This window comes from Ranitomeya imitator, chromosome 1 (genome assembly GCF_032444005.1).
Source record: "Ranitomeya imitator isolate aRanImi1 chromosome 1, aRanImi1.pri, whole genome shotgun sequence".
Classification (NCBI taxonomy): Eukaryota; Metazoa; Chordata; class Amphibia; order Anura; family Dendrobatidae; genus Ranitomeya; species Ranitomeya imitator.
The window spans coordinates 747881258-747907894 of NC_091282.1; the positions used below are offsets into that span (position 1 = coordinate 747881258).

Consider the following 26637-nt stretch of genomic DNA (forward strand, 5'->3'; position numbering starts at 1 on the left):
AGAAACCTGCCTGACAGTGGGGGTAGGCACCCTAATGTGAAACGGTAGGCGCCCCCACTCCGCGTCGACTGACCCTAGGAACCCTACAAATTCCCTAAATAAGGATAGAAATAAAGAAATGTACCAAAAAACTCCCAAACAACCCAAAAAAATCAAAAAGAACACAAAAAAGAAAAATCTCAAAAATACAGAAAAATAATGAGACACTAAAAGATACACCCAGATAGTCAGATAAAGGGCGTCTCAGTAGTGAAGCATAAATATGCCCTCACAAAAAATATATACAGGTGTAAATGCAGTAATCTCAATATGGGTGAATGAGATATAGTAATGTCATTAAATATTGTCCAAAAAACAAAGAAAAGCGCTCCTGTAATATGATAAAACGGTGCTAAGGGCATGTATATCAAATGAAAAACATGCTCTTTACTGCATCATGGTGTGCACTATAAAAGAGTCTCCAAAGATAGCAATCATAGATAAATACTGAAACGTCTCAATAGACTAATATACTGTTAGGTCTCGAGTTCCCGCTTCTCCACAGGGGGAATCTCGAGCCATCTCCGCTGCGGTCTCCCATTCTTTTCCAGCCACAGTGGAGTCTGCTCAGCAGGGACGTCGGTCCCAGTGTCTTGCTCAGTCTCACTCTGAACAGGGAGTTACTGCTGCTTCTTCAGCTTCTGCCATTAAAGCCAGTGCTGGTCAGCAGCGAGCGGACTTCTCTGGGACTAAGTCCTTGTCTGCACACACTGAGCATGCCCAGGGCAAGATCTCCCGTTGGAGATCGAGGGTCATGTGCTCAGGCTCTGCAGCACATTCCATTGGTCCTCTTGGCAGGTCTTGGAAGGGCAAAGTTTCTGTGGCCACTTCCTGTGCTGCAACTATATAAGCTGCGCATGACCGCACGGCCATGCGCTAGTGTACATTTGCATACGTGTGTTTGTTGTGAGTGCAAGTCGTCCTTGGATACCCCTTCCCTATTGAATGTCTGTTCGCGGAAGGTGTATGGTTGCTATCTAGCGCCCGACTTATCCTACAGCACGAATCACACATTACAGCGTCCAGTTGCTGTGACCGCCAGTACGGCGCCGTGCACTTCCTCTGTGCTTTCCTTACCCAAGCCTGGGTGGTTAGTGGCATTCGTCAGTGCGGCACCGCATGCACTCTTGTGCCTTAATATTGTTATTCAGCTTCCTTACACACCCAGTTGCGGTGTTGTGCCAGCAAGGGTCTAATCGGACTTCAATCCTAGTTGGGGTTGAGTTCGCTGACTACTTGCTCGCACTCTATGTGCGGTACCGCGATCCTGTGACACAACAGGATCGCTTCCTTCACGCTGGGTGAAGTTTAACCCACGTGTGTATACTTATGAGTACCAGACAATGTTAGAAAAACACGGCACTCAATAGGTATGGAGAATGGTGGTGCTCAAGTAGGGTGTCCACCCCGTAGAATATGGATAAATAAACTTGGCACTCAAAATGCGAGGAGTAATGCTTCTAATTTTATTGATGCATCCAGACACATGCACAATGCTAAACGTTTTCGGTCCACATCGGACCTTCGTCAGAGCGTATATTTTTGGCAATGACTACAAATATAAACGGAAAAGTAATGTCACATGATACATAGATACATGTCAAGAAATGCATATAAAAGTACAAATAGAGAAACTACAGTGTCAGTGATGTACAAAGTAACAGGGGGAACAAGTGCAGCAATGGCTAAGATCTATCCAGACAACAGGTACTCCGTGCGTGATGGAGATGTGGTCCGTGATAAGAGGCTAGAGACAGAACACAGGCCCTAATGATAGGATACAAAAGCTCAAAACGAGCCAATAGATAACAGTAGCCAAACATAACACGAGGGGATAATATAAGTGTATAGCACAAGTATATAGCAAAAAAATGGGATCCTAATCCAATCAGAGGTGAAGGACAACAGGCGGGTACGGTGACAATCTAGATTGATGCTAGAAGTGGATCTACCGTGGTGACCTAAAATGATAAAGAGCACGTGAACAAAGTACAATGTACAGGGCAAAATAAGAAGGACAGATATAATGAAGGGAGAGGCACCACACACTGAAGAGGAGAAAGTATGGAGGGCAGAGGAAGAAGGTAAAGGGGGAAAGCAGCCTAAATAGCGCCAGTCCAATACAGGTGAGAGATGAAGAAGCGGCACATAAAATAGACATGTGTCACCAAACGGCTACCTGGAACTAGAAGCCAACCGGAGGCACAAAGGAGCGACCAGGAGAGAGAACGCTGCGGCGGGTGTACTGAAGGCTGTAACAACACACAGAGCGTCAGGGGGGAGGGGGGGAGGTAACAAGGAGGCCTACGGAGCAGCGGCGTATAATAAGAGAAAACACACTGACCTGGAGGAGTGGGACCCACAATATATGAGAGAAGCGCCAAGGCTAGGAGCAGAGCCTAGAGGGAGAAGCAGCGCTAAAACGAAACAAAGCCGGGTAAGGTACCAAACCAAGGGAGCGGTAAAAGAGCTGGCAGTGGATACAACGCCTACCTACGGGTCCGAGGCGGGAAGACGCGCTAAGTCCGGCAGCAGAGAGCGACGCTGAGAACAGGGGAATGCTTCCGGGTATAAATCCCGGAGAAGCGGTGACGTCAGAAGTGGTCACATGACCGGGGAAAGCTAGCGCGTGCGCAAAGAATAGTACGGGGAAAGCAAAGGGAAACAGGGACGCACAGCCTAAGTAGTGCAGGCGCAGTGGCACAGAAAATAGTAATAAGAGCCAAGAGGCGCTGGATGAGCAGGCTAGAGGGAGAGAAGGGGGAACAAAGAAGAAATAAAGGGGAAAACCACAGAAAGGGAAAGTAGAAAAAGGGAAAGGCCAACATACTGGCTCTAAGACACATGAAAACAGGAAAACGCAAAAAGGAAGAGAGAATACAGGTGGAAGAAATCCTACCCAACAGACAAGGGATGGTGCCCAGTGTGGTAATAATGGTGCATACTAGCGATTCTAGAAAGAGAAAAAGAAAAAGAAAAAGAAAAACGAATTAATGTATATACAGCAACTCCACATCAAAATACAAAAATACAAAAAGTATATACAAATATATACATATATACAGGGCAGATCCGACTCTACAATAGAGGCATAGTATGCAAAATCCCACTATACTTATAGGAACGCTGATACCTCATATTCCCTATTGAGCCCTTTTGGCTCAAGGGTCTGGAGAGTAAAAATCCAGAAGGCCTCCCTTTTCTTAAGGATTTTACTCCTATTGAGACCTCTCCTACTCGGTTCAATTTGTTCCAGAACCTGGAACCGTAATTGTGAAATATTGTGGTTCTTTTGATGGAAGTGGAATGGAAGGGGCAGATGATTCCTATTACAGCGAATAGTAGACTTATGCTGTGAAATCCTATCTTTAATGGGCTGGGTGGTTTCTCCAACATAGGCCAAACCGCAGGGGCACTTGATGAGATATATGACATAAGAGGAATCGCATGTGAAATAACCCTTAATAGGGATACCCTGTCCCGTTTGGGGATGGAATACTTTGGAACCTTTTTGGACATTATTGCATTGAAGGCAATTAAGACAGGGAAAAGTGCCCTGTTTTTGAGTATGTAGAAAAGTTTGTCTGGACACGATGGACCTAGAACCTACATCTGCCTTAACCAATTTATCACGTAGATTTCTAGCCCTCCGAAAACAAGATAAGAATGGCAATTTAAATTCAGGAATGGATGGGTAGCTTCTTTGTAATAGACCCCAATGGCGTCTAATAGTAGATAGCACTATGTTGGAAAAAGGGTGATAGGTAGTGTTGAGCGATACCTTCCGATATCGGAAAGTATCGGTATCGGTTTGGATCGGCCGATATTCAAAAAATATCGGATATCGCCGATACCGATACCCGATCCCAATGCAAGTCAATGGGACCAAAATATCGGAATTAAAATAAACCCTTTCTTTCCTTGTAGGTTCATTCTACCTGAAGGAAAACAACTAAGAATAATGTAGGATGTATGGGGGAGGTGGCGGAGACATTAAAGGCAATGAGGATTAGTCCAATCAAATAGAATAGCATGTTTTTTTGTTTTTTTTAAAGAAGTTCGGATTGAAAAAGATATTGAGTATGTAAATTTTTTTTATTTTGTCAGATATTGATGTTTCACTATTCCACGCCCTTCCCCTTCTTTTTTTTCTTTTTTTTTTTTTTCTTTTCCCACACTTTCATCTTCATCATCATCAGCATCCTTGACATCAACTTCTTCACCTTATTCATCTTCTTCTTCATCTTCTACCTATTTTTTTTTTATTACATTCTTCATATTCATTTTCTTCAACTATTATTATTCTTCCTATTCTACATATTCTTTTTATTCCACTGTTATTATTCTTCCTATTCTACTTCTTCATCATATTCTCATTTGTGACAGGCATTCCCGTAGTTGTTATCTATAAAAGTTGGAAGATTACACCTTCCGTTCTGCCAGTCACAAAAGTTACATTTGTCCGCGTTCAGTTTGGCCTGCAGCATCAGGCTTTATCCAGGGGCACCACGAGGAGGAACGGACTCACCCCCATACACTGCTTAGTCTTCTTCTGCATATAATTTAGATAATATCTTTTGCTCTGATATTAAGTCTTATGCTTAATGTTCTTCTGCTCTTTGTTCTGCAGCCTCTTGTTCTTCTGCTTCTCGGTCTTCCATGTTGTCGTCTCCAGGGTCTTCGTCTCCAGTGTCGTCATCTCCGCCGTCGTCGTCTCAGCCGTCGTCGTCTCCGCCGTCGTCGTCGTCGTCGTCATCGGGGTGGTCTTCCGGGTCGTCGTCATCGGGGTGGTCTTCCGGGTTGTCGACGTTAGGGTCTTCAACTTGGAAATGTAGCAGAAGGTACAAGAAGGCTGAGAAAATGCCAAGAACCAGCTGATGGAACTGGAACTCGGATGGCTACCCGAAGGTTCAAGAACCTATGGAACTACCGAGGACCAGCTGACGTTACTGGAACCCGGTTACTAAGCAGGAGGTACCCGTGCTAAAAAGCACTACCAAGGACCGCCTGACGTTGGCGGAACTCGGATACCCAGAAGGAGGCACCTAAGCCAAAGGCTCTGCCCGGAACCAGATGACGTTACTGGAACCAGGATGGGGAGCAGAAGGTACAAGAGCAAAAGACACTGCCGAGAACCAGCTGACGGTACTGGAACCCGGATGGGTAGCCGAATGTCCAAGAGCCAATGGAACTACCAAGGACCAGCTGACGTTACTGGAACCCGGTTACTAAGCAGGAGGTACCCGTGCCTGAAAGCACTACCAAGGACCACCTGACATTGGTGGAACTTGGATACCCAGAAGGAGGCACCTAAGCCAAAGGCTCTGCCCGGAACCAGCTGACGGTACTGGAACCAGGATGGGGAGCAGAAGGTACAAGAGCAAAAGACACTGCCGAGAACCAGCTGACGGTGCTGGAACCAGGTGGTGGACCCGAAGGCCCACAGGAGAGGAGAGAACAGCTAGGCCGCGAGGCAGCCGCAGTTACCGAACCCCAACAGTCCTACAGGGGGAGCTGGGCCTACTGGCACTACAGAACCAGCCTTGACTACCAGTTCACGCAGCCCACATAGGAAGCTCCTAAACTGGAGGCACCCTGGAGTTGGCTAACTCGACCGCCCCACGACGGGGCAAGCATAGGCGTCTCAGTGAAGTTGACACAACCCGGAAACAGCTGACGGTGCTGAAACCAGGCTTGGCACGAGGGAGTACCTGTGACAAGAACACTGCCGAGAACCAGCTGGCGGTGCTGGAACCCGGATGCGTTGCCCCAGTGTGCAAGAGCCAATGGCACGACCGAGGACCAGCTGACGGTGCTGGAACCCGGTTACTAAGCTGTAGGTGCCCGCGCTTAAAAGCACTACCAAGGACCGCCTGGCGTTGGCGGAACTCGGATACCCAGGAGGAGGCACCTAAGCCAAAGGCTCGGCCCGGAACCAGCTGACGGTGCTGGAACCAGGTGGTGGACCCGAAGGCCCACAGGAGAGGAGAGAACAGCTAGGCCGCGAGGCAGCCGCAGTTACCGAACCCCAACAGTCCTACAGGGGGAGCTGGGCCTACTGGCACTACAGAACCAGCCTTGACTACCAGTTCACGCAGCCCACATAGGAAGCTCCTAAACTGGAGGCACCCTGGAGTTGGCTAACTCGACCGCCCCACGACGGGGCAAGCATAGGCGTCTCAGTGAAGTTGACACAACCCGGAAACAGCTGACGGTGCTGAAACCAGGCTTGGCACGAGGGAGTACCTGTGACAAGAACACTGCCGAGAACCAGCTGGCGGTGCTGGAACCCGGATGCGTTGCCCCAGTGTGCAAGAGCCAATGGCACGACCGAGGACCAGCTGACGGTGCTGGAACCCGGTTACTAAGCTGTAGGTGCCCGCGCTTAAAAGCACTACCAAGGACCGCCTGGCGTTGGCGGAACTCGGATACCCAGGAGGAGGCACCTAAGCCAAAGGCTCGGCCCGGAACCAGCTGACGGTGCTGGAACCAGGTGGTGGACCCCAAGGCCCACAGGAGAGGAGAGAACAGCTAGGCCGCGAGGCAGCCGCAGTTACCGAACCCCAACAGTCCTACAGGGGGAGCTGGGCCTACTGGCACTACAGAACCAGCCTTGACTACCAGTTCACGCAGCCCACATAGGAAGCTCCTAAACTGGAGGCACCCTGGAGTTGGCTAACTCGACCGCCCCACGACGGGGCAAGCATAGGCGTCTCAGTGAAGTTGACACAACCCGGAAACAGCTGACGGTGCTGAAACCAGGCTTGGCACGAGGGAGTACCTGTGACAAGAACACTGCCGAGAACCAGCTGGCGGTGCTGGAACCCGGATGCGTTGCCCCAGTGTGCAAGAGCCAATGGCACGACCGAGGACCAGCTGACGGTGCTGGAACCCGGTTACTAAGCTGTAGGTGCCCGCGCTTAAAAGCACTACCAAGGACCGCCTGGCGTTGGCGGAACTCGGATACCCAGGAGGAGGCACCTAAGCCAAAGGCTCGGCCCGGAACCAGCTGACGGTGCTGGAACCAGGTGGTGGACCCCAAGGCCCACAGGAGAGGAGAGAACAGCTAGGCCGCGAGGCAGCCGCAGTTACCGAACCCCAACAGTCCTACAGGGGGAGCTGGGCCTACTGGCACTACAGAACCAGCCTTGACTACCAGTTCACGCAGCCCACATAGGAAGCTCCTAAACTGGAGGCACCCTGGAGTTGGCTAACTCGACCGCCCCACGACGGGGCAAGCATAGGCGTCTCAGTGAAGTTGACACAACCCGGAAACAGCTGACGGTGCTGAAACCAGGCTTGGCACGAGGGAGTACCTGTGACAAGAACACTGCCGAGAACCAGCTGGCGGTGCTGGAACCCGGATGCGTTGCCTTGCCTATTAAAGATTGTCTTCCTAGAGCCCCAACTAGCGGTGTTGGAGCAAAGGGTAAGCAGGGGGAGATGAGTGTAGGCCGAAGCCTGCACTGGAGGCAGCTTTGTGTCTGCGTTGCGTTTGCAGGACACTTTGCCAGCTACACACTGGGGGAACAGCTGGCGTTGCTGAACCCCACTAACACAATGGCGTGTGTTTTTATCTGTGCAGCTAGCACTTGCGGGCAAAAACTTGCGATGTTAGAGCCCGTGTTGAAGCAGGAGGAGGAGGAGAGGAGCAGAGTGTAGGCCGAAGCCTAGTTGAACCAATTTCAAAGGAAACCTTTAACCCCCCCCTCAGGTGTTACAAAGTACAAGAGACACACCTTGTGCAGTATTAATGCTGCACAAGTGAAAGGTTGCTCTATTAATTTGTCTACTTGCACACGCTGAATGAAAGACATACACAATTTACCCCATTCTACAGTCAAACTGTAGTGGATGCGTGACTTGGTTTTTTGATGAGACGCAGCACAGGTGTCCAAAATAACGCCTTGGTGCTTGGCGCAGCTTCCTGAGCGTTGTTATTTGCTGTACAGGAGTCTGCGCTCTTGTGTTATCCCTTGGCAATGCCCTGTTAGCGCTGCCCATCTTATGACCTCATTTCATGTTGGCCGGTGCGGTTAACGATGGCCATAAATCCCAGACCCACAGTGTCTTTTCATAAAGCCACACTGCGGTGCTGGGATTCGTGGCCTTGAGCAGTAAATATTTTGGCCGCTCACACACGTCCTTACACCTGCTTCAGACTGGGCGGCCTCTGCTGATCCCTTCTCGCATGCCGCGGCCATGAGGCTGCACAGTCTGAAGAAGGCGGAAGGAGATGAGTTAAGACAGGCGAAGATATGCACTGCTCGTGCCCATCAATCACACCCTCGCAGTCAAAATAATTAAGACAACGAGGAGCATTTTATTCAGGCAGGGCGGACGAACAGGCGCAAGTAGCCAACCAATGATGTCAGAAGACGGGAAGCGCTACCAAGGGGGGTGCTGCGTATCATTAGAAAGGAAAGTCACACCTCAGGGACAGTGGAATGGTCTCAAAGAGACACATTTTGTACGTGTTGAGTTCCACGTGGGCAAGGAGAAAACGTCAGCCACCTTGTACAAATGCAGCAGTACTGCTGTACAAGGTGGCTGTTATACATAGAAACACCTGGGGGTGGTGGCCAGGCTCCCTTCAATTTCAGTTCATGTGCCTGCGTGGCGTTTGCAGGTCACGTTGCAAGCTGCACAGCAGGGGAACAGCTGGCGGTGCTCAACCCCACTAACACATTGGCTGGTGTTTTTCTCTGTGCAGCTAGCATGTCCGGGCAGAAACTGGCGTTGTTTGAGCCCAGGGTCAGCAGGAGGAGGAGAGGAGCAAAGTGTAGGCCGAAGCCTGCACTGGTGGCAGCTTTTGTTCTGTTGTGCCAGCGTGGCTTGTGCTGGACACGTTGCCGACTACACAGCAGGGGAACAGCTGGCGGTGCTGAACCCCACTAACACATTGGCTGGTGTTTTTCTCTGTGCAGCTAGCATTTCCGGGCAAAAACTAGCGGTGTTTGAGCCCAGGGTCAGCAGGAGGAGTAGAGGAGCAGAGTGTTGGCCAAAGCCTAGTTGAACCAATTTCAAAGGTTACCTTTAACCCCCCCCTCAGGTGTTGCAAGGTACAAGAGCCACACCTTGAACAGCATTATTGATGCACAAGTCAAAGGTTGCTCTATTTAATTTTGCTCCTTGCACACGCTGAATTAAACACGTACACTATTTAGCCCATTATACTGTCAAACAGTAGTGGAGGCGTGACTACTAGTCTTTTTAAGGAGACGCAGCACAGGTGTACAAATTTACACCTAGGTGCTGTGCGCAGATTCCTTACCGTTGTTATTTGCAGTACAGGAAACTGCGCTCTTGTGTTATCCCTTGGCAATACCCTGTTAGTGCAGGCCGTCTCATGACCTCATTTCATGTTGGCCGGTGCGGTTAACGATGGCCATAAATCCCAGACCCACAGTGGCTTTTCCTAAAGTCACACTGCGGTGCTGGGATTCGTGGCCTTGTGCAGTAAATATGTTCGCCGCTCACACATGTCCTTACACCTGCTTCAGACTGGGCGGCCTCAGCTGATCCCTTATCGCATGCCGCGGCCATGAGGCCGCACAGTCAGAAGAAGGCGGAAGGAGGGGAGTGAAAACAGGGGAACTAATGCACTGCTCGTGCCCATCAATCACACCCTCGCAGTCAAAATATATGAGACAACGGGGGGCGTTGTGTCGGGCAGGGGGGACGCACAGGCACAGCCAGCCAACCAATGATGTCAGGAGACGGGCAGCGCTAACAATGGGGGTGCTGCGTGTCATTAAAAAGGAAAGTCACACCTCAGGGACATTGTAATGGTCTGTAATGAGACACATTTTGTACTTGTTGAGTTCCACGTGTGCAAGGAGAAAAAGTCAGCCACCTTGTACAAATGCAGCAGTACTGCTGTACAAGGTGGCTGTTATACATAGAAACACCTGGGGGGGTGGGGGGCAGGCTCCCTTCAATTTCAGTTCATGTGCCTGCGTGGCGTTTGCAGGTCACGTTGCAAGCTACACAGCAGGGGAACAGCTGGCGTTGCTGAACCCCACTGACACATTGACTGGTGTTTTTCTCTGTGCAGATTGCATGTGCGGGCAAAAACTAGCGGTGTTAGAGCCCAGGGTCAGCAGGAGGAGGAGGAGAGGAGCAAAGCGTAGGCCGAAGCCTGCACTGGTGGCAGCTTTTGGTCGGTTGTGCCAGCGTGGCTTGTGCTGGACACGATGCCGGCTACACAGCGGGGGAACAGCTGGCGGTGCTGAACCCCACTAACACATTGGCTGGTGTTTTTCTCTGTGCAGCTAGCATGTCCGGGCAGAAACTGGCGTTGTTTGAGCCCAGGGTCAGCAGGAGGAGGAGAGGAGCAAAGTGTAGGCCGAAGCCTGCACTGGTGGCAGCTTTTGTTCTGTTGTGCCAGCGTGGCTTGTGCTGGACACGTTGCCGACTACACAGCAGGGGAACAGCTGGCGGTGCTGAACCCCACTAACACATTGGCTGGTGTTTTTCTCTGTGCAGCTAGCATTTCCGGGCAAAAACTAGCGGTGTTTGAGCCCAGGGTCAGCAGGAGGAGTAGAGGAGCAGAGTGTTGGCCAAAGCCTAGTTGAACCAATTTCAAAGGTTACCTTTAACCCCCCCCTCAGGTGTTGCAAGGTACAAGAGCCACACCTTGAACAGCATTAATGATGCACAAGTCAAAGGTTGCTCTATTTAATTTTGCTCCTTGCACACGCTGAATTAAACACGTACACTATTTAGCCCATTATACTGTCAAACAGTTGTGGAGGCGTGACTTGTCTTTTTAACGAGACGCAGCACAGGTGTCAAAATTTGCACCTAGGTACTGGGCGCAGATTCCTGAGCGTTGTTATTTGCTGTACAGGAGTCTGCGCTCTTGTGTTATCCCTTGGCAATACCCTGTTAGTGCAGGCCGTCTCATGACCTCATTTCATGTTGGCCGGTGCGGTTAACGATGGCCATAAATCCCAGACCCACAGTGGCTTTTCCTAAAGTCACACTGCGGTGCTGGGATTCGTGGCCTTGTGCAGTAAATATGTTCGCCGCTCACACATGTCCTTACACCTGCTTCAGACTGGGCGGCCTCAGCTGATCCCTTATCGCATGCCGCGGCCATGAGGCCGCACAGTCAGAAGAAGGCGGAAGGAGGGGAGTGAAAACAGGGGAACATATGCACTGCTCGTGCCCATCAATCACACCCTCGCAGTCAAAATATATGAGACAACGGGGGGCGTTGTGTCGGGCAGGGGGGACGCACAGGCACAGCCAGCCAACCAATGATGTCAGGAGACGGGCAGCGCTAACAATGGGGGTGCTGCGTGTCATTAAAAAGGAAAGTCACACCTCAGGGACATTGTAATGGTCTGTAATGAGACACATTTTGTACTTGTTGAGTTCCACGTGTGCAAGGAGAAAAAGTCAGCCACCTTGTACAAATGCAGCAGTACTGCTGTACAAGGTGGCTGTTATACATAGAAACACCTGGGGGGGTGGGGGGCAGGCTCCCTTCAATTTCAGTTCATGTGCCTGCGTGGCGTTTGCAGGTCACGTTGCAAGCTACACAGCAGGGGAACAGCTGGCGTTGCTGAACCCCACTGACACATTGACTGGTGTTTTTCTCTGTGCAGATTGCATGTCCGGGCAAAAACTAGCGGTGTTAGAGCCCAGGGTCAGCAGGAGGAGGAGGAGAGGAGCAAAGTGTAGGCCGAAGCCTGCACTGGTGGCAGCTTTTGGTCGGTTGTGCCAGCGTGGCTTGTGCTGGACACGATGCCGGCTACACAGCGGGGGAACAGCTGGCGGTGCTGAACCCCACTAACACATTGGCTGGTGTTTTTCTCTGTGCAGCTAGCATGTCCGGGCAGAAACTGGCGTTGTTTGAGCCCAGGGTCAGCAGGAGGAGGAGAGGAGCAAAGTGTAGGCCGAAGCCTGCACTGGTGGCAGCTTTTGTTCTGTTGTGCCAGCGTGGCTTGTGCTGGACACGTTGCCGACTAGTCTACACAGCAGGGGAACAGCTGGCGGTGCTGAACCCCACTAACACATTAGCTGGTGTTTTTCTCTGTGCAGCTAGCATTTCCGGGCAAAAAATAGCGGTGTTTGAGCCCAGGGTCAGCAGGAGGAGGAGAGGAGCAGAGTGTAGGCCGAAGCCTAGTTGAACCAATTTCAAAGGTTACCTTTAACCCCCCCCTCAGGTGTTGCAAGGTACAAGAGCCACACCTTGAACAGCATTAATGATGCACAAGTCAAAGGTTGCTCTATTTAATTTTGCTCCTTGCACACGCTGAATTAAACACGTACACTATTTAGCCCATTATACTGTCAAACAGTTGTGGAGGCGTGACTTGTCTTTTTAACGAGACGCAGCACAGGTGTCAAAATTTGCACCTAGGTACTGGGCGCAGATTCCTGAGCGTTGTTATTTGCTGTACAGGAGTCTGCGCTCTTGTGTTATCCCTTGGCAATACCCTGTTAGTGCAGGCCGTCTCATGACCTCATTTCATGTTGGCCGGTGCGGTTAACGATGGCCATAAATCCCAGACCCACAGTGGCTTTTCCTAAAGTCACACTGCGGTGCTGGGATTCGTGGCCTTGTGCAGTAAATATGTTCGCCGCTCACACATGTCCTTACACCTGCTTCAGACTGGGCGGCCTCAGCTGATCCCTTATCGCATGCCGCGGCCATGAGGCCGCACAGTCAGAAGAAGGCGGAAGGAGGGGAGTGAAAACAGGGGAACATATGCACTGCTCGTGCCCATCAATCACACCCTCGCAGTCAAAATATATGAGACAACGGGGGGCGTTGTGTCGGGCAGGGGGGACGCACAGGCACAGCCAGCCAACCAATGATGTCAGGAGACGGGCAGCGCTAACAATGGGGGTGCTGCGTGTCATTAAAAAGGAAAGTCACACCTCAGGGACATTGTAATGGTCTGTAATGAGACACATTTTGTACTTGTTGAGTTCCACGTGTGCAAGGAGAAAAAGTCAGCCACCTTGTACAAATGCAGCAGTACTGCTGTACAAGGTGGCTGTTATACATAGAAACACCTGGGGGGGTGGGGGGCAGGCTCCCTTCAATTTCAGTTCATGTGCCTGCGTGGCGTTTGCAGGTCACGTTGCAAGCTACACAGCAGGGGAACAGCTGGCGTTGCTGAACCCCACTGACACATTGACTGGTGTTTTTCTCTGTGCAGATTGCATGTCCGGGCAAAAACTAGCGGTGTTAGAGCCCAGGGTCAGCAGGAGGAGGAGGAGAGGAGCAAAGTGTAGGCCGAAGCCTGCACTGGTGGCAGCTTTTGGTCGGTTGTGCCAGCGTGGCTTGTGCTGGACACGATGCCGGCTACACAGCGGGGGAACAGCTGGCGGTGCTGAACCCCACTAACACATTGGCTGGTGTTTTTCTCTGTGCAGCTAGCATGTCCGGGCAGAAACTGGCGTTGTTTGAGCCCAGGGTCAGCAGGAGGAGGAGAGGAGCAAAGTGTAGGCCGAAGCCTGCACTGGTGGCAGCTTTTGTTCTGTTGTGCCAGCGTGGCTTGTGCTGGACACGTTGCCGACTAGTCTACACAGCAGGGGAACAGCTGGCGGTGCTGAACCCCACTAACACATTGGCTGGTGTTTTTCTCTGTGCAGCTAGCATTTCCGGGCAAAAAATAGCGGTGTTTGAGCCCAGGGTCAGCAGGAGGAGGAGAGGAGCAGAGTGTAGGCCGAAGCCTAGTTGAACCAATTTCAAAGGTTACCTTTAACCCCCCCCTCAGGTGTTGCAAGGTACAAGAGCCACACCTTGAACAGCATTAATGATGCACAAGTCAAAGGTTGCTCTATTTAATTTTGCTCCTTGCACACGCTGAATTAAACACGTACACTATTTAGCCCATTATACTGTCAAACAGTTGTGGAGGCGTGACTTGTCTTTTTAACGAGACGCAGCACAGGTGTCAAAATTTGCACCTAGGTACTGGGCGCAGATTCCTGAGCGTTGTTATTTGCTGTACAGGAGTCTGCGCTATTGTGATCCCTTGGCCATGCGCTGTGAGCGCTTCCTGTCTTCTGACCTCATTTCATGTCGGCCGTTGCGGTTAGCGATGGACATGAATCCCAGACCCACAGTGTGTTTTTAAAAAATCACACTGCGGTGCTGGGATTCGTGCCCTGGTGCACTAAATATGTTTGCCGCTCACACATGTCCTTACACCTGCTTCAGACTGGGCGGCCTCATCTGATCCCTTATCGCCTGCCGCGGCCATGAGGACACCCAGTCTGAAGAAGGCGGAAGGAGATGAGTGAACACAGGCAAACATATGCACTGCACATGCCCATCAATCACACCCTCGCTGTCCAAAAAAATAAGACACCGAGGGCCGTTGTTTCGAGCAGGGGAGATGCACAGGCGCAGCCAGCTAACCAATGATGTCAAAAGACGGGCAGCGCTAACAAGGGTGGTGCTGCGTGTCATTACAAAGGAAAGTCACACCTCAGGGACATTGTAATGGTCTCTAATGAGACACATTTTGTACGTGTTGAGTTCCACGTGGGCAAGGAGAAAAAGTCAGCCACCTCGTACAAATGCAGCAGTACTGCTGTACAAGGTGGCTGATATACATAGAAACACCTGTGGGTGGGGGGCAGGCTCCCTTCAATTTCAGTTCATGTGCCTGCGTGGCGTTTGCAGGTCACGTTGCAAGCTACACAGCAGGGGAACAGCTGGCGTTGCTGAACCCCACTGACACATTGACTGGTGTTTTTCTCTGTGCAGATTGCATGTCCGGGCAAAAACTAGCGGTGTTAGAGCCCAGGGTCAGCAGGAGGAGGAGGAGAGGAGCAAAGTGTAGGCCGAAGCCTGCACTGGTGGCAGCTTTTGGTCGGTTGTGCCAGCGTGGCTTGTGCTGGACACGATGCCGGCTACACAGCGGGGGAACAGCAGGCGGTGCTGAACCCCACTAACACATTGGCTGGTGTTTTTCTCTGTGCAGCTAGCATGTCCGGGCAGAAACTGGCGTTGTTTGAGCCCAGGGTCAGCAGGAGGAGGAGAGGAGCAAAGTGTAGGCCGAAGCCTGCACTGGTGGCAGCTTTTGGTCGGTTGTGCCAGCGTGGCTTGTGCTGGACACGTTGCCGACTACACAGCAGGGGAACAGCTGGCGGTGCTGAACCCCACTAACACATTGACTGGTGTTTTTCTCTGTGCAGATTGCATGTCCGGGCAAAAACTAGCGGTGTTAGAGCCCAGGGTCAGCAGGAGGAGGAGGAGAGGAGCAAAGTGTAGGCCGAAGCCTGCACTGGTGGCAGCTTTTGGTCGGTTGTGCCAGCGTGGCTTGTGCTGGACACGATGCCGGCTACACAGCGGGGGAACAGCAGGCGGTGCTGAACCCCACTAACACATTGGCTGGTGTTTTTCTCTGTGCAGCTAGCATGTCCGGGCAGAAACTGGCGTTGTTTGAGCCCAGGGTCAGCAGGAGGAGGAGAGGAGCAAAGTGTAGGCCGAAGCCTGCACTGGTGGCAGCTTTTGGTCGGTTGTGCCAGCGTGGCTTGTGCTGGACACGTTGCCGACTACACAGCAGGGGAACAGCTGGCGGTGCTGAACCCCACTAACACATTGGCTGGTGTTTTTCTCTGTGCAGCTAGCATTTCCGGGCAAAAACTAGCGGTGTTTGAGCCCAGGGTCAGCAGGAGGAGTAGAGGAGCAGAGTGTAGGCCGAAGCCTAGTTGAACCAATTTCAAAGGTTACCTTTAACCCCCCCCTCAGGTGTTGCAAGGTACAAGAGCCACACCTTGTGCAGCATTAATGCTGCACAAGTAAAAGGTTGCTCTATTTGTTTTGCTCCTTGCACACGCTGACTAAAACACGTACACTATTTAGCCCATTATACTGTCAAACAGTTGTGGAGGCGTGACTTGTCTTTTTAACGAGACGCAGCACAGGTGTCAAAATTTGCACCTAGGTACTGGGCGCAGATTCCTGAGCGTTGTTATTTGCTGTACAGGAGTCTGCGCTATTGTGATCCCTTGGCCATGCGCTGTGAGCGCTTCCTGTCTTCTGACCTCATTTCATGTCGGCCGTTGCGGTTAGCGATGGACATGAATCCCAGACCCACAGTGTGTTTTCAAAAAATCACACTGCGTGGCTGGGATTCGTGGCCTTGTGCAGTAAATAGGTTTGCCGCTTACACATGTCCTTACACCTGCTCCAGACTGGGCGGCCTCAGCTGATCCCTTATCGCCTACCACGGCCAGGAGGCCGCACAGTCTGAAGAAGGCGGAAGGAGATGAGTTAAGACAGGCGAACATATGCACTGCTCGTGCCCATAAACCACACCCTCGCTGACAAAATAAATATGACAACGAGGGGCGTTGTTTCTAGCAGGGCGGATGCACAGGCGCAGCCAGCTAACCATGATGACAAAAGACGGGAAACGCTACCAAGGGGGGTGCTGCGTATCATTACAAAGGAAAGTCACACCTCAGGGACAGTGGAATGGTCTCAATGAGACACATTTTGTACGTGTTGAGTTCCACGTGGGCAAGGAGAAAAAGTCAGCCACCTTGTACAAATGCAGCAGTACTGCTGTACTAGGTGGCTGTTATACATAGAAACACCTGGGGGGGTGGGGCCAGGTTCCCTTTTAATTTCAGTTCCTGTGCCTGCATGGCGTTTGCAGGTCACGTTGCCGGCTACACAGCAGGGGAACAGCTGGCGTTGCTGAACCCCACTAACACATTGGCTGGTGTTTTTCTCTGTGCAGCTAGCACTTCCGGGCAAAAACTAGCGGTGTTTGAGCCCAGGGTCAGCAGGAGGAGGAGAGGAGCAGAGTGTAGGCCGAAGCCTGCACTGGTGGCAGCTTTTGTTCTGTTGTGCCAGCGTGGCTTGTGCTGGACACGTTGCCGACTACACAGCAGGGGAACAGCTGGCGGTGCTGAACCCCACTGACACATCACCTAGTGTTTTTTTCTGTGTAGACAACACTTCCAGGTGGCAACTGACAGTGTTGAAACCCAGGGAATCAAAGAGGAGCAGAGTGTAGGCCGAAGCCTGCAGTGGAGCAAGTTGAAAGGGAACCTTTAACCCCCCCCCCCCCAGGCATTTGTTGCTGAAAGAGCCATCTTGTACAGCAGTAATACTGCACATGGAAAATGGTGGCTCCGAAAATTATGCTCCTTGCAAACGCTGAAGTACACACTCATATAATGTGTCCCCTCACACCGTCAAACCATCCCGGAAGTGGGACTTTCCTTTGTAATGTGACACAGCACAGCCGTCATTCCAACCCCCTTGGTGCCGGGCACCACCTCCTCAACGTTGTTTGGTTCTGTCACGGAGCCCGCACTGTAATGTTATCCCTTGGCCATGCACAGTTAGCGGTGCCCGTCTTCTGACATCATGTAGGTGTCAGGCTGGCAGTGCCTGTGCGTCCAAGCTGCCCGAGATCCAACCTTGCAGTGTCATCTAATGTAGTCCCACTGCGGGCCAGGGATCCATGGGCATGCGCAGTGCATATCATCGCCTCTCACTCACCTCCTTCCTGCTTCTTCAGACTGTGCGGCGTCACGGCCGTGGCATGCTATTAGGGATCAGCTGACGCCGCCTAGTCTGAAGAAGCGTGAAGAAGGGGAGTGAGAGGCTAGTATATGCACTGCGCATGGCCATGGATACCAGGCCCACTGTGGGATCACATTAGACGACACTGCGAGGTGTGATTTCGGGCAGCGTGGACGCACAGGCGCAGCCAGGACGACAACAAATGATGTCAGAGGACGGGCAGCGCAAACTGTGCATGGCCAAGGGATAACATAACAGCGCAGGGTCCATGACGGAATCAAACAACGCTAAGGAGGCAGCGCACGGTGCCAAGGGGGTAGCAATGACGGCTGTGCTGCGTCACATTACAAAGGAAAGTCCCACCTCCGGGACGGTTGGACGGTGTGAGGGGACACATTACATGAGTGTGTAGTTCAGCGTTTGCAAGGAGCATAATTTCAAGAGCGACCTTTCCCTTGTGCAGTATTAGTGCTGCACATGGTGGCTCTTTCAGTAACAAACGCCTAGGGGGGGGGGGGGACAGGTCCCCTTACATTTTAGTTGTGCCAGCGTGGCGGTCGCATGACACGTTGCCGGATACACAGCTGGGGATCAGCTGACGTTACTGAACCCCAATAACAGAGGAGCGACTGTTGACTGTGCACACAGCACTTCCAGGCACCAACTGGCGGTGTTAGAGCCCAGGGACAGCAGGAGGAGCAGATTGGAGGTATTGCCGCACACACAGCTGGGGATCAGCTGACGTTACTGAACCCCAATAACAGAGGAGCGACTGTTGACTGTGCACACAGCACTTCCAGGCACCAACTAGCGGTGTTAGAGCCCAGGGACAGCAGGAGGAGCAGATTGGAGGTATTGCCGCACACACAGCTGGGGATCAGCTGACGTTACTGAACCCCAATAACAGAGGAGCGACTGTTGACTGTGCACACAGCACTTCCAGGCACCAACTGGCGGTGTTAGAGCCCAGGGACAGCAGGAGGAGCAGAGGAACAGAGTGTAGGCCGAAGCCTGATTGGAGCAAGTTGAAAGGAAACCTTTAACCCCCCCCCCCAAGACGTTTGTAGCTGAAAGAGCCATGTTGTGCAGCACTAAGGATGCAAAAGGAAAAGGTTGCTCTTTTAATTATGCTCCTTGCAAACACCGAAGTAAACACTAAAAATGTGTCCCTTTATACCGTTAAACCGTTCCGGAGGTGCGAATTTCCTTCGTAATGGGACACAGCACAGCTGTCATTCCTATCCCCTTGATGCCGTGCGCTGCCTCCTCAGCGTTGTTTTAAGCTGCCACGGAGCCTGCGCTGTTCTGTTAGCCCTTGGCCATGCCCAATTAGCGCTGCCTGTCTTCTGACATAATTTGGTGTCAGGCTGTCAGTGCCTGTGCGTCCACGCTGCTCCAGATCCCACCTCGCAGTCTCATCTAACGTAATCCCACTGCGGGCCTTGGAACCATGGGCATGCACAGTGCATAACCTCGACTCTCACTCCCCTCCTTCCCTCTTCTTCAGACTGTGCGGTGTCACGGCCGTGGCATGCTAGGGATCAGCTGACGGCGCACAGTCTAAAGAAGGCGGAGGGAAATGAGCGAGAGCCCGAGGGGAAGATATGCACTGCGCATGCCCATGGATCCCAGGCCCGCAGTGTGACTCAATCAGAAGACACTGCGAGGCGGGATCTCGGGCACCGCGGCCGCACAGGCGCAGCCAGCCTGACACCAAATTATGTCAGAAGACAGGCAGCGCAAATAGGGCATGCCCAAGGGATAACAGAACAGCGCAGGCTCCGTGACAGCTTAAAACAACGCTGAGGAGGCAGCGCATGGCACCAAGGGGGTAGGAATGACGGCTGTGCTGCGTCACATTACGAAGGAAAGTCCCAGCTCCGGGACGGTATAACGGTATCAGTGAACACATTTTATAAGTGTTAAGTTCTGCGTGTGCAAAGAGCTAAAAAAAAAGAGCTACCTTTTCCTTGTGCAGCATTACTGCTGCACAAGATGGCTCTTTCAGTAACAAACGACGGGGGGGGGGGGGGACAGGTTCCCTTACATTTAGGTTGTTGTGCCAGCGTGGCGGTCGCAGGACACATTGCCGGCTACACAGCTGGGGATCAGCTGACGTTACTGAAACCCAATAACACTGGGTCGTATGTTTTTACTGTGCAGCCTGCACTTCTGAGCCGCAACTGGCGGTGTTGGAGCCCAGGAATAGCAGTTCAGGTGGTAGAAAGATGAACACAGCAGGAGACCTGGATGACACCCAATTACTTAATCAGGCAGAGGAGTGGCAAATTCCTGCGAGATCCAGGCCTGGTTCATTTTCAGGAAAGTAAGCCGGTCAACGTTATCGGAGGATAGTCGCATGCGACGGTCTGTTAGTACACCACCTGCGGCACTAAAGACACGTTCCGATAAGACACTAGCCGCAGGGCAAGCCAGCACCTCCAATGCATACTGGCTTAGCTCTGGCCATGTATCCAGCTTAGAGACCCAAAACTTGAACGGGGAAGAGCCGTCTGGGAGTACAGTAAGAGGGCAAGCCATGTAGTCTGTCACCATCTGACGGAACCGTTGCCTCCTGCTGACTGGAGCCGCCGGTGATGGTGTAGACATTTGGGGCGGGCACACAAAAGTGAGCCAGAGTTGTGCCATACTGGGCTTGCCTTGGGCAGAGGCACTGCTTCTGCTCCCTCTTTGGGCAGAGCCTCCCCCACTGCCTCGACGCACTGAGCTGCTTTGTAAAGCACTAGCAGCACTCCTCTCAGTTGGACAGGAGAAGATGATGGAATTCACCAGTGTGTCGTGGTACTCCCGCAATTTACGCTCCCGGGTCAACGCAGGGATGAGGTTTTGGACGTTGTCCCGGTAGCGAGGATCGAGGAGGGTGAACACCCAATAATCAGGCATGTTGAGAATGTGGTCGATGCGGCGGTCGTTTCTCAGGCACTGCAGCATGAAATCCACCATGTGCTGCAGAGTGCCAACCGGCCCAGAAACGCTGTCCCCTGCTTGAGACATGATCTCTGCCCGCTCGTCATCACCCCACCCTCGCTGTACACACTGACCACTGGACAATTGTGTCGCTCCCTCCTCTGGACGGAGCTCTTCCTCCTCCATTGACTCCTCCTCATCCTCCTCACAAATTGGCCCCTGCGTACCCCTTTGTGAGGAACCACGTGGCGCTGACTCTCCAGAAGCTGATGGAAAAGGTGACTCCTCATCCTCCACCTCTTCCACCACATCATCCCTTAACCCTTGCAAAGTTTGCTGAAGCAGGCAGATAAGGGGGACAGTCATGCTGACTAGTGCATCATCTGCACTTGCCATCCGCGTGGAATAATCAAAAGGACGCAAAACCTGGCAGACGTCCTTCATAGTGGCCCACTCTGTGGTTGTGAAGTCTGATCGGCGCTGACTGCGACTTCTTTGCGCCTGATGCAGCTGGTACTCCATAACTGCTTGCTGCTGCTCACACAACCGCTCCAACATATGTAACGTGGAATTCCACCGGGTAGGTAGGTCACATATGATGCGGTGTTCCGGAAGGCGGAATCGGCGCTGCAGAGCAGCAATGCGGGATCTGGCCAAGCTGGAACGCCGCAAGTGAGCACACTCTAGGCGGACCTTGTGCAGCAGGGCATCAAGATCCGGATAGTCCCTCAGAAAACTCTGCACAACCAAATTGAGCACATGTGCCAGACATGGGATGTGAGTGAGGTTGCCAAGGGCCAAAGCTGCCACCAGATTTCGGCCATTGTCACACACTACCATGCCTGGCTGGAGATTCGCTGGCAGTAACCACACATCGCTCTCCTGCTTTATGGCATTCCAGAGCTCCTGCGCTGTGTGGCTTCGATGCCCCAATGAAACTAGTTTCAAGACGGCCTGCTGACGTTTGGCCACGGCTGTGCTCATGTCGGTCATAGGTAAACGTTCACGGGTCCATGTGGGGGTGGACTGTGACGGATCCTGCAGAGAGGAATCAGAGGAACTGGTGTAAGAGGAGGAGTCGATGCGTACAGACTGGATTCCTGCAATCCTTGGAGTGGGCAGGACACGTCCTGCGCCACTCGCACGATCTGTACCTGGCTCAACAACATTAACCCAATGGGCAGTGAGGGAAACATATCGCCCCTGTCCATGCTGACTGGTCCACGCATCGGTGGTGAGGTGGACCTTGCTACTGACGGCGTTCAGTAGCGCATGTTTTATGTTTGCCTCAACATGCCTGTGCAGGGCAGGGACAGCCTGCCTGCTGAAGTAAAAGCGGCTGGGCACCTTGTACTGTGGGACTGCCAATGCCATCAAGTCACGGAAGCTGTCAGTCTCCACCAGCCTGAACGAGAGCATTTCCAGGGACAACAGTTTGGCAATGCCTGCATTCAGAGCCTGTGCTCGGGGGTGGTTGGCCGAGAATGCCCGCCTTTTCTCCCATGCCTGTACTACCGATGGCTGTAGAGTAGACTGGGAGTGTGAGGATGACTGGGAAGGTGGTGCTGTGGGTGGAATTACACAAGGTCTCTGGGAGGAAGCCAAACCAGCTGTGCGTGAGCTGGAGGAAGAGGCAACACGAGCTGAAGAGGTGGTAGCTGCCGCTGTTGGTTGGCCTACATCTTCAGTGTGTTTCTGTAACTCCACCGCGTGCCTGGTCCGCACATGTTTCCACATATTTGTGGTATTGAGGTTGCTGACATTTTTCCCTCTTTTTACTTTATGATGACACAGCTTGCATTTGACAAAACAAATGTCATCTGCAACTGTGTCAAAAAAGGACCAGGCACTGCAAGTCTTGGGAGCGCCCTTTTTGGCTTTGGAAAGAGACAGGCTCCTAACGGGTGCCAAAGTGGAGGCTACAGGCTCCGCAGTCTTCCCCCTCCCTCTCCCTCTTTGGCCCGTAAGAGGAAGCTCTTCCTCTGAGCTGCTCCCACCACCTTCCTGTTCCTCACGCCACGATGGGTCAAGGACCTCATCATCTCCACTACCCTCTGCCACCAACTGCTCCTCCTGGGTAGTCTCAGCAGCACAGTACGCACGAGAAAGCGGCACCTGAGTTTCATCATCAGATGCGTACTGCGCTGTGGTCACCGGAGGCACTGGCCCACCTGCCTCTTCAGAGTCAGAGAGAAAAAGGTGTTGGGCATCACTGCACACTGCCTCTTCTTCCATTTCTCCAATGCTGCTTGGCTGGCCCCCTGTTTCCAAGCCAAGAGATTCAGAGAACAGAAGTAGAGACGGCTCCTGTCCTGGGCTCTCTGACTGCCTGGCCAATTTGGCAGGTGGTGAAGAGACAGATGGCTGCTCTCCAGTGCTCTGTGCCTGAGAGGATGTGGCACTAACTGAAGTCGATGCCGAGGCGTTAGCTGCCATCCACCCGACAACGGCTTCAATTTGGTCTTCACGCAGCAGCGGTGCACGGCGCTCTCCGACAAAGCTGCGCATGAAGGACTGTTCCCTGCTGAAACTGAGTGACGACGAGTCACCGGCGCCCGCAGCAGGCACAGAATCACCACGTCCTCTCCCTGCTCCTCTCCCTGCTCCGCGCCCACGCCCACGTGCCTTACTCCCTGCCCTCTTCATCTTGGTTGACAGATAAAGATAAGCAGAAAAGTACTAAGGCCTTAGTGTGCTTATTCCTGTAATGCTCCTCCTAACAGGTGTAAGAAACACTAATGTTGTAAATTGTGGACTAAACTTTATTATTTTTCAAATGTGGCCTACACAAGTGTAAGTTGTGTTTGGTGAACTTAACCTTTTTTTTGGTGCAGATCGGGCTACAGAGCTAGTTTAAATCACACGGAGACCGTGCAGACAGCCGTAAACGGCGCTGCAAGGCCAAGAAACCCTCCTCTAGGTTATCCTATATAGTGTTTTTCCACTATTTAGCTGGATACAAGTGGAAAGACACTAATAGGAATTTTTTTTTTCAAATTTTAAACTGGCTGCACTATTTGAAAAAAAGGAAATTGTTTTTCAAGGTATGAGGCAGTAACGCACCCTGAGCTGAATCCAACCGGCTATGGCTGCACACAGACTACAGGGCGAGCTGCGCTCACACAGAGACCGTGCAGACAGCCGTAAACGGCGCTGCAAGGCCCCCAAAAAAACCTCTAGGTTATCCTATGTAGTGTTTTTCCACAATTGAGCTGGAGACTGGTGGAAAGACACTAATAGGAATTTTTTTTTTTTTCAAATTTTAAACAGGCTGCACTATTTGAAAAAAAGGAAAATTTTTCTCAAGGTATGAGCCAGTAACGAACCCTGAGCTGAATCCAACCGGCTATGGCTGCACACAGACTACAGGGCGAGCTGGGCTCACACGGAGACCGTGCAGACAGCCGTAAACGGCGCTGCAAGGCCAAAAAACCCTCCTCTAGGTTATCCTATATAGTGTTTTTCCACTATTTAGCTGGATACGAGTGGAAAGACACTAATAGGAATTTTTTTTTTCAAATTTTAAACAGGCTGCACTATTTGAAAAAAAGGAAAATTTTTCTCAAGGTATGAGCCAGTAACGAACCCTGAGCTGAATCCAACCGGCTATGGCTGCACACAGACTACAGGGCGAGCTGGGCTCACACGGAGACCGTGCAGACAGCCGTAAACGGCGCTGCAAGGCCCAAAAACCCCCCTCTAGGTTATCCTATGTAGTGTTTTTCCACAATAGAGCTGGAGACTGGTGGAAAAACACTAATAGGAAATTTGAGAAAAAATGTGCAGCAGGCTGCACTAAGAGCAAAAAAGAACAACTGTGTGAGGCAGTGTGAACCCCCCCTGAGCTGAATACAACCGGGTATATGGCTGCACACAGACTACAGAGTGAGCTGCACACACACACACACACAGAGACCTTGCAGAACGCTGTTAAAACAGCGCTGCAAGGCAAGAGCAAGGTGAACAGTGAAGAACACACAGCGTTTTGCTAAATTAGCCTTTGGAAAGGAAAATAAAGCAATTAGCTAGCTCGACTGGCCCTCAGTTAGAACACAGCGTCCTGTCCCTAACTGAAATCACAGCAGAGTGAGCGCAAAATGGCGGCAGCGCTTTTTTATAGTGCAGAGTGACATCATTTCAGCAGCCAATCCCAGCCTTGCCAGTACTTACATGCCCACCATGCTAAACAGGATGTGCCCACACTTTCATTCATTCCTCATTGGCTGCTGCGTTCAATTTGAATTCTGGGAACTTCCGATTCCGGTATCCGATACGCGGGAAGTATCGGAATTCAGTATCGGAATTCCGATACCGCAAATATCGGCCGATACCCGATACTTGCGGTATCGGAATGCTCAACACTAGTGATAGGTGCTAACAAAAGGAATCCGTTTCTTATTGTCAGTAGTTCTAGTGGATGTACTAGTTTGTCTAGCTTTGATGAGTGTATTCTGTGGGTAACCCCTGTTGGAGAATTTTTGTTGCATCTCATCAAGTCTAATGTTTTTTGTAGTGTCGTCCGAGACTATCCTATTCACCCGTTGAAATTGTGATTTAGGGATAGCATTTTTGATGGAAGGAGGGTGGCAGCTGTTGTAGTGCAGGAGACTATTTCTATCAGTGGGTTTAGAAAAAAGATCAATAGATAACCCACCTTCATCTGTTTTAGAGATCAGGGTGTCCAGAAAACTGATGCGGGCCAAATTATATTGTAAAGAGAATTTTAATTCAGGCCACACATTGTTGAGGTGTTTATCAAATGCAATGAGTGAGTCAATAGGGCCATCCCAAATACAAAAAATATCATCTATGTATCGGCGCCATATGCGCGAGTGGGCTTGGAACAAGGAATGGGTATAGACAAAATCTTTCTCAAAAGATGACATATAAGCAATCGCATACGGGGGCGCTACATGCGAACCCATCGCGGTGCCCTGTTGTTGGATGTAGAAAGTATCCTCAAACATGAAATAGTTTTCTCTAAGGACCAAATCCAAAAGGTCCGTACAGAAGCGGCGTACCTTAATATGAGTGCCTGCTTCACTGAGGAGTCTATCCACAGCCAGTATACCTTTTTCATGAGTGATGGACGTGTATAGGCTGCTCACGTCCCAGGTCACTAAGAATGAAGAGGAAGGGATAATGCCCAGAGACCTAATGAGTTCAAGGAAATCATTGGTATCTAAAATGAAAGAACTGGTGGTTTTGACTAAAGGTGTAAGAATTTTCTCCAGTACAATCGCTGGGGGGGAAAGAATGGAATCAGTCAGGGCCACAATAGGACGTCCTGGTGGTTTAAAGAGCTGTTTATGAACTTTGGGCAACAGGTAGAAAATTGGAGTTATGGGATCATTTTTCACCAAAAAGGTCCTTAATCTACTATCTATAGTGCCCTCCTGTTCATGAAACTCAAGAAGGGTCCTGATTTTCTGGGCAATGCTGTTAAGGGGATTATGTGAAATTATTTTGTAGACCTCAGGGTCATTAAGTTGTCTGTAGGCCTCTTCTAGATAATCTGTCCTATCCATAATCACTATGGCCCCACCTTTATCGGCTGGTTTGACCATAAGTGTTTTGTCAGCAGCAAGCTGTTCTAGGGCCAGTTTTTCTGCAAGTGATAGATTAGAATGGAAATGAAATTTACCCTGGTGTAAATCTCGATGGAAACAGCAAATGTCCCTTTCCACCAAAGAGATAAAAGTCTCAATGGGTGGACTGTTTTTAGGAGGCATAAATGAACTTGGGGAGCGAAGACCCAAGTCGTGCAGGTCAAGGAGTGACTGACTCACCCGTGAGGGGGGGTCCCCTGGTGGTGGCTGAGTGGAGAAATGGACACGTAAACGGAGGTTCCGAAAGAACCTCTGTAAATCCATATCAAGCTCAAAAGCATTGAACTTGTACGTAGGGCAAAAAGACAAACCTTTCTGTAATAAAGTCAATTGTGATGTGTCCAATGATTTAGATGAAATGTTGATCACCAGTGGGGGTTGCGTACCTGTGATCTGGTCGCCATGTGGCTTCTGGAGTCCCCTGCGGCATTGGCCCCCCCGCCTCGTTTTCCTTTTGGGCGCCCTCGGCTGTTCCCTAAAAAATTGCCAGATGTAAATGTATACGAGGTGCCAGATCTGCTGTCGGCCGAACCTGAGGAACTGAGG

The 26637-nt window shown here is 51.3% G+C and overlaps 1 long non-coding RNA gene across 1 annotated transcript; it reads right to left on the reverse strand.

Moving 5' to 3' along the window:
* Positions 1–1483: 1483 nt before the first annotated feature.
* LOC138658080 (uncharacterized) lies at positions 1484–3352 on the reverse strand. Its single transcript, XR_011317325.1, has 2 exons — positions 2939–3352; positions 1484–2000 (listed from the first exon to the last, which is right to left on the reverse strand). It is a non-coding gene; the product is annotated as an uncharacterized lncRNA (long non-coding RNA).
* Between the last annotated feature and the right edge of the window lie 23285 nt (positions 3353–26637).